Genomic DNA, 12,145 nt, shown 5'->3' with positions numbered 1-12,145 from the left:
TAGAGTCTAACTTAGGCTAAACTAGATCGAACTTGAGTAACAGTTAGATCTAGGACTTGAGTCTTGACATAGACCCTATTTGTTTATTCTATTAGATCTAGACTAACGCTAGATCTACTTAGAATCTAACTAACTTAACACTTTTAACCTTAGTCTAACGTTAGATCCATACAAAAAACAATGTAAAATTGTATTTCTAGAAAAATCGGCGGCCCCAGGCCAGGCTCAGACTTGAACTTCAAACTTAGAATAGATCCAAGTTAGATCTAGATCTAAGTTAGGGTTAGAGTTAAGATTACATAAGGCTACCTAATGTAACGTAAGGTTACCCTTACCCTAACCGTAAACTTAGATCTATATATCTAAACTTAACCCTAAGTTAAGTAATTAATCTGTCGCCGGATGTCGATGCGAAACAGCATTAGCGCCGATTGCTTGCACCTACTAACATAAATTAAGGCATCTGGGACCATGCTACAAACATTGTTTCAATCAGCGAAGAAAATATTATATTTAAGTCTTAATAGTGTTGAAATTTGGAATGTGAGGTTAATCAAAACTATAATAATGTGACATAATCATTTAAAGCTCACCTTTTTTACAATGACGAACTTATTCCAGGCAATTCCGATGAAATAACAGAAAATAATAAAAATGTTTCAGGCTCTGCAGACGATACAGTAACGAAATACTGTATTTTCGTCGCTTCGTAAAACCCGCGAGTTTTTCTAGTTAAGTGTAGTCGATAACGCATAGTACACTACAGCGCCGCGCATCCCATCGGTTTTTACGAACCGACGAATGTTTTATTCGCCGGTTCGTAAAACCCCTTTTTTCACTTTTGGTAAATTTAGGACATGGTCAATATACAAAAACATTGATAATTTCAGTAATATTCACTTTTATGTCCTGAAATTTGGCATTTTGATACATCCTTGTAAGCACTATCAAAATATGTAAAAATTACAAAATTGAAAATTTCATTGAAATTTGACTATTCGCCGGTTCGTAAAGTCCGCGACGATATATCCACCACGCAGTTGGACCCACATATGTTATTGCTATACTGTGGTACTCATTTCAGTGGGGTCCATTTTGCCACGGAGTGGTCCATATATCCACCACGCAGTTGGACCCACATATGTTATTGCTATACTGTGGTACTCATTTCAGTGGAGTCCATTGTGCCACGGAGTGGTCCATACATCCACAACGCAGTTGGACCCACATATGTTATTGCTTTACTGTAGTACTCATTTCAGAGGGGTCTATTTTGCCACGGAGTGGTCCATATATCCACCACGCAGTTGGGCCCACATATGTTATTGCTATACTGTGGTACTCATTTCATTAGGGTCCATTTTGCCACGGAGTGGTCCATATATCCACCACGCAGTTGGACCCAGATATGTTATTGCTACACTGTGGTACTCATTTCAGTGGGGTCCATTTTGCCACGGAGTGGTCCATATATCCACCACGCAGTTGGGCCAACATATGTTATTGCTATACTGTAGTACTCATTTCAGCGGGGTCCATTTTGCCACGGAGTGGTCCATATATCCACCACGCAGTTGGACCCACATATGTTATTGCTATACTGTGGTACTCCTTTCAGTGGGGTCCATTTTGCCACGGAGTGGTCCATATATCCACCACGCAGTTGGACCCAAATATGTTATTGCTATACTGTGGTACTCTTTTCAGTGGGATCCATTTTGCCACGGAGTGGTCCATATATCCACCACGCAGTTGGACCGACATTTGTTATTGCTATACTTTGGTACTCATTTCAGTGGGGTCCATTTTGCCACGGAGTGACCCACATATGTTATTGCTATACTGTGGTACTCATTTCAGTGGGGTCCATTTTGCCACGGAGTGGTCCATATATCCACCACACAGTTGGGCCCACATATGTTATTGCTACACTGTGGTACTCTTTCCAGTGGGATCCATTTTGCCACGGAGTGGTACATATATCCACCACGCAGTTGGGCCCACATATGTTATTGCTATACTGTGGTACTCATTTCAGTGCGGTCCATTTTGCCACGGAGTGGTCCATATATCCACCACGCAGTTGGACCCAGATATGTTATTGCTACACTGTGGTAATCTTTTCAGTGGGATCCATTTTGCCACGGAGTGGTCCATATATCTACCACGCAGTTGGCCCGACATTTTTAATTGCTATACTTTGGTACTCATTTCAGTGGGGTCCATTTTGCCACGGAGTGACCCACATATGTTATTTCTATACTGTGGTACTCATTTCAGTGGGGTCCATTTTGCCACGGAGTGGTCCATATATCCACCACGCAGTTGGACCGACATTTGTTATTGCTATACTTTGGTACTCATTTCAGTGGGGTCCATTTTGCCACGGAGTGACCCACATATGTTATTGCTACACTGTGGTACTTTTTTCAGTTGGATCCATTTTGTCAGTTGGATCCACATATGTTATTGCTTTACTGTAGTACTCATTTCAGTGGGGTCCATTTTGCCACGAAGTGGTCCATATATCCACCACGCAGTTGGGCCCACATATGTTATTGCTATACTGTGGTACTCATTTCAGTGGGGTCCATTTTGCCACGGAGTGGTCCATATATCCACCACGCAGTTGGACCCAGATATGTTATTGCTACACTGTGGTACTCATTTCAGTGGGGTCCATTTTGCCACGGAGTGGTCCATATATCCACCACGCAGTTGGACCCACATATGTTATTGCTATACTGTGCTACTCATTTCAGTGGGGTCCATTTTGCCACGGAGTGGTCCATATATCCACCACGCAGTTGGGCCAACATATGTTATTGCTATACTGTAGTACTCATTTCAGCGGGGTCCATTTTGCCACGGAGTGGTCCATATATCCACCACGCAGTTGGACCCACATATGTTATTGCTATACTGTGGTACTCCTTTCAGTGGGGTCCATTTTGCCACGGAGTGGTCCATATATCCACCACGCAGTTGGACCCAAATATGTTATTGCTATACTGTGGTACTCTTTTCAGTGGGATCCATTTTGCCACGGAGTGGTCCATATATCCACCACGCAGTTGGACCGACATTTGTTATTGCTATACTTTGGTACTCATTTCAGTGGGGTCCATTTTGCCACGGAGTGACCCACATATGTTATTGCTATACTGTGGTACTCATTTCAGTGGGGTCCATTTTGCCACGGAGTGGTCCATATATCCACCACGCAGTTGGGCCCACATATGTTATTGCTACACTGTGGTACTCTCTTTAGGGGGATCCATTTTGCCACGGAGTGGTTCATATATCCACCACGCAGTTGGACCCACATATGTTATTGCTATACTGTGGTACTCATTTCAGTGGGGTCCATTTTGCCACGGAGTGGTCCATATATCCACCACGCAGTTGGGCCCACATATGTTAATGCTACACTGTGGTACTCTTTTCAGTGGGATCCATTTTGCCACGGAGTGGTCCATATATCCACCACGCAGTTGGGCCCACATATGTTATTGCTACACTGTGGTACTCTCTTCAGTGGGATCCATTTTGCCACGGAGTGGTTCATATATCCACCACGCAGTTGGACCCACATATGTTATTGCTATACTGTGGTACTCATTTCAGTGGGGTCCATTTTGCCACGGAGTGGTCCATATATCCACCACGCAGTTGGACCCACATATGTTATTGCTATACTGTGGTACTCATTTAAGTGGGGTCCATTGTGCCACGGAGTGGTCCATATATCCACAACGCAGTTGGACCCACATATGTTATTGCTTAACTGTAGTACTCATTTCAGAGGGGTCTATTTTGCCACGGAGTGGTCCATATATCCACCACGCAGTTGGGCCCACATATGTTATTGCTATACTGTGGTACTCATTTCAGTGGGGTCCATTGTGCCACGGAGTGGTCCATATATCCACCACGCAGTTGGACCGACATTTGTTATTGCTATACTTTGGTACTCATTTCAGTGGGGTCAATTTTCCCACGGAGTGACCAACATATGTTATTGCTATACTGTGGTACTCATTTTAGTGGGGTCCATTTTGCCACGGAGTGGTCCATATATCCACCACGCAGTTGGACCCAAATATGTTATTGCTATACTGTGGTACTCATTTCAGTGGGGTCCATTGTGCCACGGAGTGGTCCATATATCCACCACGCAGTTGGACCCACATATGTTATTGCTTTACTGTAGTACTCATTTCAGTGGTGTCCATTTTGCCACGGAGTGGTCCATATATCCACCACGCAGTTGGAGCCACATATGTTATTGCTATACTGTGCTACTCATTTCAGTGGTGTCCATTTTGCCACGGAGTGGTCCATATATCCACCACGCAGTTGGAGCCACATATGTTATTGCTATACTGTGCTTCTCATTTCAGTGGGGTCCATTTTGCCACGGAGTGGTCCATATATTATCCACGCAGTTGGGCCCACATATGTTATTGCTATACTCTGGTACTTATTTCAGTGGGGTCCATTTTGCCACGGAGTGGTCCATATATCCACCATGCAGTTGGACCCAAATATGTTATTGCTATACTGTGGTACTCATTTCAGTGGGGTCCATTTTGCCACGGAGTTGTCCATATATCCACCACGCAGTTGGACCGACATATGTTATTGCTATACTGTGGTACTCATTTCAGTGGGGTCCATTTTGCCACGGAGTGGTCCATATATCCACCACGCAGTTGGACCCACATATGTTATTGCTATACTGTGGTACTCTTTTCAGTGGGATCCATTTTGCCACGGAGTGGTCCATATATCCACCACGCAGTTGGACCGACATTTGTTATTGCTATACTTTGGTACTCATTTCAGTGGGGTCCATTTTGCCACGGAGTGACCCACATATGTTATTGCTATACTGTGGTACTCATTTCAGTGGGATCCATTTTGCCACGGAGTGGTCCATATATCCACCACGCAGTTGGACCGACATTTGTTATTGCTATACTTTGGTACTCATTTCAGTGGGGTCCATTTTGCCACGGAGTGACCGACATATGTTATTGCTACACTGTGGTACTTTTTTCAGTTGGATCCATTTTGTCAGTTGGATCCACATATGTTATTGCTTTACTGTAGTACTTATTTCAGTGGGGTCCATTTTGCCACGAAGTGGTCCATATATCCACCACGCAGTTGGGCCCACATATGTTATTGCTATACTGTGGTACTCATTTCAGTGGGGTCCATTTTGCCACGGAGTGGTCCATATATCCACCACGCAGTTGGACCCAGATATGTTATTGCTACACTGTGGTATTCATTTCAGTGGGGTCCATTTTGCCACGGAGTGGTCCATATATCCACCACGCAGTTGGACCCACATATGTTATTGCTATACTGTGCTACTCATTTCAGTGGGGTCCATTTTGCCACGGAGTGGTCCATATATCCACCACGCAGTTGGGCCAACATATGTTATTGCTATACTGTAGTACTCATTTCAGCGGGGTCCATTTTGCCACGGAGTGGTCCATATATCCACCACGCAGTTGGACCCACATATGTTATTGCTATACTGTGGTACTCATTTCAGTGGGGTCCATTTTGCCACGGAGTGACCCACATATGTTATTGCTATACTGTGGTACTCATTTCAGTGGGATCCATTTTGCCACGGAGTGGTCCATATATCCACCACGCAGTTGGACCGACATTTGTTATTGCTATACTTTGGTACTCATTTCAGTGGGGTCCATTTTGCCACGGAGTGACCCACATATGTTATTGCTACACTGTGGTACTTTTTTCAGTTGGATCCATTTTGTCAGTTGGATCCACATATGTTATTGCTTTACTGTAGTACTCATTTCAGTGGGGTCCATTTTGCCACGAAGTGGTCCATATATCCACCACGCAGTTGGGCCCACATATGTTATTGCTATACTGTGGTACTCATTTCAGTGGGGTCCATTTTGCCACGGAGTGGTCCATATATCCACCACGCAGTTGGACCCAGATATGTTATTGCTACACTGTGGTACTCATTTCAGTGGGGTCCATTTTGCCACGGAGTGGTCCATATATCCACCACGCAGTTGGACCCACATATGTTATTGCTATACTGTCCTACTCATTTCAGTGGGGTCCATTTTGCCACGTAGTGGTCCATATATCCACCACGCAGTTGGGCCAACATATGTTATTGCTATACTGTAGTACTCATTTCAGCGGGGTCCATTTTGCCACGGAGTGGTCCATATATCCACCACGCAGTTGGACCCACATATGTTATTGCTATACTGTGGTACTCCTTTCAGTGGGGTCCATTTTGCCACGGAGTGGTCCATATATCCACCACGCAGTTGGACCCAAATATGTTATTGCTATACTGTGGTACTCTTTTCAGTGGGATCCATTTTGCCATGGAGTGTTCCATATATCCACCACGCAGTTGGACCGTTATTTGTTATTGCTATACTTTGGTACTCATTTCAGTGGGGTCCATTTTGCCACGGAGTGACCCACATATGTTATTGCTATACTGTGGTACTCATTTCAGTGGGGTCCATTTTGCCACGGAGTGGTCCATATATCCACCACGCAGTTGGGCCCACATATGTTATTGCTACACTGTGGTACTCTTTTCAGTGGGATCCATTTTGCCACGGAGTGGTACTTATATCCACCACGCAGTTGGGCCCACATATGTTATTGCTATGCTGTGGTACTCATTTCAGTGCGGTCCATTTTGCCACGGAGTGGTCCATATATCCACCACGCAGTTGGAACCACATATGTTATTGCTATACTGTGGTACTCATTTCAGTGGGGTCCATTGTGCCACGGAGTGGTCCATATATCCACCACGCAGTTGGACCGACATTTGTTATTGCTATACTTTGGTACTCATTTCAGTGGGGTCAATTTCCCACGGAGTGACCAACATATGTTATTGCTTTACTGTGGTACTCATTTCAGTGGGGTCCATTTTGCCACGTAGTGGTCCATATATCCACCACGCAGTTGGGCCCACATATGTTATTGCTACACTGTGGTACTCTTTTCAGTGGGATCCATTTTGCCACGGAGTGGTCCATATATCCACCACGCAGTTGGGCCCACATATGTTATTGCTACACTGTGGTACTCTCTTCAGTGGGATCCATTTTGCCACGGAGTGGTTGATATATCCACCACGCAGTTGGACCCACATACGTTATTGCTATACTGTGGTACTCATTTCAGAGGGGTCTATTTTGCCACGGAGTGGTCCATATATCCACCACGCAGTTGGGCCCACATATGTTATTGCTATACTGTGGTACTCATTTCATTAGGGTCCATTTTGCCACGGAGTGGTCCATATATCCACCACGCAGTTGGACCCACATATGCTATTGCTATACTGTGGTACTCATTTCAGTGGGGTCCATTTTGCCACGGAGTGGTCCATATATCCACCACGCAGTTGGACCCACATATGTTATTGCTATACTGTGCTACTCATTTCAGTGGGGTCCATTTTGACACGTAGTGGTCCATATATCCACCACGCAGTTGGGCCAACATATGTTATTGCTATACTGTAGTACTCATTTCAGCGGGGTCCATTTTGCCACGGAGTGGTCCATATATCCACCACGCAGTTGGGCCCACATATGTTATTGCTACACTGTGGTACTCTCTTCAGTGGGATCCATTTTGCCACGGAGTGGTTGATATATCCACCACGCAGTTGGACCCACATACGTTATTGCTATACTGTGGTACTCATTTCAGTGGGGTCCATTTTTCCACGGAGTGGTCCATATATCCACCACGCAGTTGGACCCACATATGTTATTGCTATACTGTGGTACTCATTTCAGTGGGGTCCATTGTGCCACGGAGTGGTCCATATATCCACAACGCAGTTGGACCCACATATGTTATTGCTTTACTGTAGTACTCATTTCAGAGGGGTCTATTTTGCCACGGAGTGGTCCATATATCCACCACGCAGTTGGACCCAGATATGTTATTGCTACACTGTGGTAATCTTTTCAGTGGGATCCATTTTGCCACGGAGTGGTCCATATATATACCACGCAGTTGGACCGACATTTTTAATTGGTATACTTTGGTACTCATTTCAGAGGGGTCCATTTTGCCACGGAGTGACCCACATATGTTATTTCTATACTGTGGTATTCATTTCAGTGGGGTCCATTGTGCCACGGAGTGGTCCATATATCCACCACGCAGTTGGATCCACATATGTTATTGGTTTATTGTAGTACTCATTTCAGTGGGGTCCATTTTGCCACGGAGTGGTCCATATATCCACCACGCAGTTGGACCCACATATGTTATTGCTATACTGTGGTACTCATTTCAGTGGGGTCCATTTTGCCACGGAGTGGTCCATATATCCACCACGCAGTAGGACCCAAATATGTTATTGCTATACTGTGGTATTCATTTTAGTGGGGTCCATTGTGCCACGGAGTGGTCCATATATCCACCACGCAGTTGGACCCACATATGTTACTGCTTTACTGTAGTACTCATTTCAGTGGTGTCCATTTTGCCACGGAGTGGTCCATATATCCACCACGCAGTTGGACCCACATATGTTATTGCTATACTGTGCTACTCATTTCAGTGGGGTCCATTTTGCCTCGGAGTGGTCCATATATCCACCACGCAGTTGGGCCCACATTTGTTATTGCTATACTGCGGTACTCATTTCAGAAGGGTCCATTTTGCCACGGAGTGGTCCATATATCCACCACGCAGTTGGACCCAGATATGTTATTGCTACACTGTGGTAATCTTTTCAGTGGGATCCATTTTGCCACGGAGTGGTCCATATATCTACCACGCAGTTGGACCGACATTTTTAATTGCTATACTTTGGTACTCATTTCAGTGGGGTCCATTTTGCCACGGAGTGACCCACATATGTTATTTCTATACTGTGGTACTCATTTCAGTGGGGTCCATTTTGCCACGGAGTGGTCCATATATTCACCACGCAGTTGGACCGACATTTGTTATTGCTATACTTTGGTACTCATTTCAGTGGAGTCCATTTTGCAACGGAGTGGTCCATATATCCACCACGCAGTTGGACCCAGATATGTTATTGCTACACTGTGGTACTCTTGTTAGTGGGATCCATTTTGCCACGGAGTGGTCCATATATCCACAACGCAGTTGGACCGACATTTGTTATTGCTATACTTTGGTACTCATTTCAGTGGGGTCCATTTTGCCACGGAGTGACCCACATATGTTATTGCTATACTGTGGTACTCATTTCAGTGGGGTCCATTTTGCCACGGAGTGGTCCATATATCCACCACGCAGTTGGGCCCACATATGTTATTGCTATACTGTGCTACTCATTTCAGTGGGGTCCATTTTGCCACGGAGTGGTCCATATATCCACCACGCAGTTGGGCCAACATATGTTATTGCTATACTGTAGTACTCATTTCAGCGGGTCCATTTTGCCACGGAGTGGTCCATATATCCACCACGCAGTTGGACCCACATATGTTATTGCTATACTGTGGTACTCCTTTCAGTGGGGTCCATTTTGCCATGGAGTGGTCCATATATCCACCACGCAGTTGGACCCAAATATGTTATTGCTATACTGTGGTACATATTTCAGTGGGGTCCATTTTGCCACGGAGTGGTCCATTTATCCACCACGCAGTTGGGCCCACATATGTTATTGCTATACTGTGGTACTCATTTCATTAGGGTCCATTGTGCCACGGAGTGGTCCATATATCCTCCACGCAGTTGGACCCACATATGTTATTGCTTTACTGTAGTACTCATTTCAGTGGGGTCCATTTTGCCACGGAGTGGTCCATATATCCTCCACGCAGTTGGACCCACATATGTTATTGCTTTACTGTAGTACTCATTTCAGTGGGGTCCATTTTGCCACGGAGTGACCGACATATGTTATTGCTATACTGTGGTACTCATTTCAGTGGGGTCCATTTTGCCACGGAGTGGTCCATATATCCACCACGCAGTTGGGCCAACATATGTTATTGCTATACTGTGGTACTCATTTCAGTGGGGTCCATTTTGCCACGGAGTGACCCACATATGTTATTGCTACACTGTGGTACTTTTTTCAGTTGGATCCATTTTGTCAGTTGGATCCACATATGTTATTGCTTTACTGTAGTACTCATTTCAGTGGGGTCCATTTTGCCACGGAGTGGTCCATATATCCACCACGCAGTTGGACCCAGATATGTTATTGCTACACTGTGGTACTCATTTCAGTGGGGTCCATTTTGCCACGGAGTGGTCCATATATCCACCACGCAGTTGGACCCACATATGTTATTGCTATACTGTGCTACTCATTTCAGTGGGGTCCATTTTGCCACGTAGTGGTCCATATATCCACCACGCAGTTGGGCCAACATATGTTATTGCTATACTGTAGTACTCATTTCAGCGGGGTCCATTTTGCCACGGAGTGGTCCATATATCCACCACGCAGTTGGACCCACATATGTTATTGCTATACTGTGGTACTCCTTTCAGTGGGGTCCATTTTGCCACGGAGTGGTCCATATATCCACCACGCAGTTGGACCCAAATATGTTATTGCTATACTGTGGTACTCTTTTCAGTGGGATCCATTTTGCCATGGAGTGGTCCATATATCCACCACGCAGTTGGACCGACATTTGTTATTGCTATACTTTGGTACTCATTTCAGTGGGGTCCATTTTGCCACGGAGTGACCCACATATGTTATTGCTATACTGTGGTACTCATTTCAGTGGGGTCCATTTTGCCACGGAGTGGTCCATATATCCACCACGCAGTTGGGCCCACATATGTTATTGCTACACTGTGGTACTTTTTTCAGTGGGATCCATTTTGCCACGGAGTGGTACTTATATCCACCACGCAGTTGGGCCCACATATGTTATTGCTATGCTGTGGTACTCATTTCAGTGCGGTCCATTTTGCCACGGAGTGGTCCATATATCCACCACGCAGTTGGAACCACATATGTTATTGCTATACTGTGGTACTCATTTCAGTGGGGTCCATTGTGCCACGGAGTGGTCCATATATCCACCACGCAGTTGGACCGACATTTGTTATTGCTATACTTTGGTACTCATTTCAGTGGGGTCAATTTTCCCACGGAGTGACCAACATATGTTATTGCTTTACTGTGGTACTCATTTCAGTGGGGTCCATTTTGCCACGTAGTGGTCCATATATCCACCACGCAGTTGGGCCCACATATGTTATTGCTACACTGTGGTACTCTTTTCAGTGGGATCCATTTTGCCACGGAGTGGTCCATATATCCACCACGCAGTTGGGCCCACATATGTTATTGCTACACTGTGGTACTCTCTTCAGTGGGATCCATTTTGCCACGGAGTGGTTGATATATCCACCACGCAGTTGGACCCACATACGTTATTGCTATACTGTGGTACTCATTTCAGTGGGGTCCATTTTTCCACGGAGTGGTCCATATATCCACCACGCAGTTGGACCCACATATGTTATTGCTATACTGTGGTACTCATTTCAGTGGGGTCCATTGTGCCACGGAGTGGTCCATATATCCACAACGCAGTTGGACCCACATATGTTATTGCTTTACTGTAGTACTCATTTCAGAGGGGTCTATTTTGCCACGGAGTGGTCCATATATCCACCACGCAGTTGGACCCAGATATGTTATTGCTACACTGTGGTAATCTTTTCAGTGGGATCCATTTTGCCACGGAGTGGTCCATATATATACCACGCAGTTGGACCGACATTTTTAATTGCTATACTTTGGTACTCATTTCAGAGGGGTCCATTTTGCCACGGAGTGACCCACATATGTTATTTCTATACTGTGGTACTCATTTCAGTGGGGTCCATTTTGCCACGGAGTGGTCCATATATCCACCACGCAGTTGGGCCCACATATGTTATTGCTACACTGTGGTACTCTTTTCAGTGGGATCCATTTTGCCACGGAGTGGTCCATATATCCACCACGCAGTTGGACCGACATTTGTTATTGCTATACTTTGGTACTCATTTCAGTGGAGTCCATTTTGCCACAGAGTTGTCCATATATCCACCACGCAGTTGGACCCAGATATGTTATTGCTACACTGTG

This window comes from Strongylocentrotus purpuratus, unplaced genomic scaffold (genome assembly GCF_000002235.5).
Source record: "Strongylocentrotus purpuratus isolate Spur 01 unplaced genomic scaffold, Spur_5.0 spur5_scaffold_1, whole genome shotgun sequence".
NCBI lineage: Eukaryota > Metazoa > Echinodermata > Echinoidea > Camarodonta > Strongylocentrotidae > Strongylocentrotus > Strongylocentrotus purpuratus.
The sequence above is the reverse complement of the archived record's forward strand: the minus strand, read 5'-3'. Positions refer to the sequence as shown.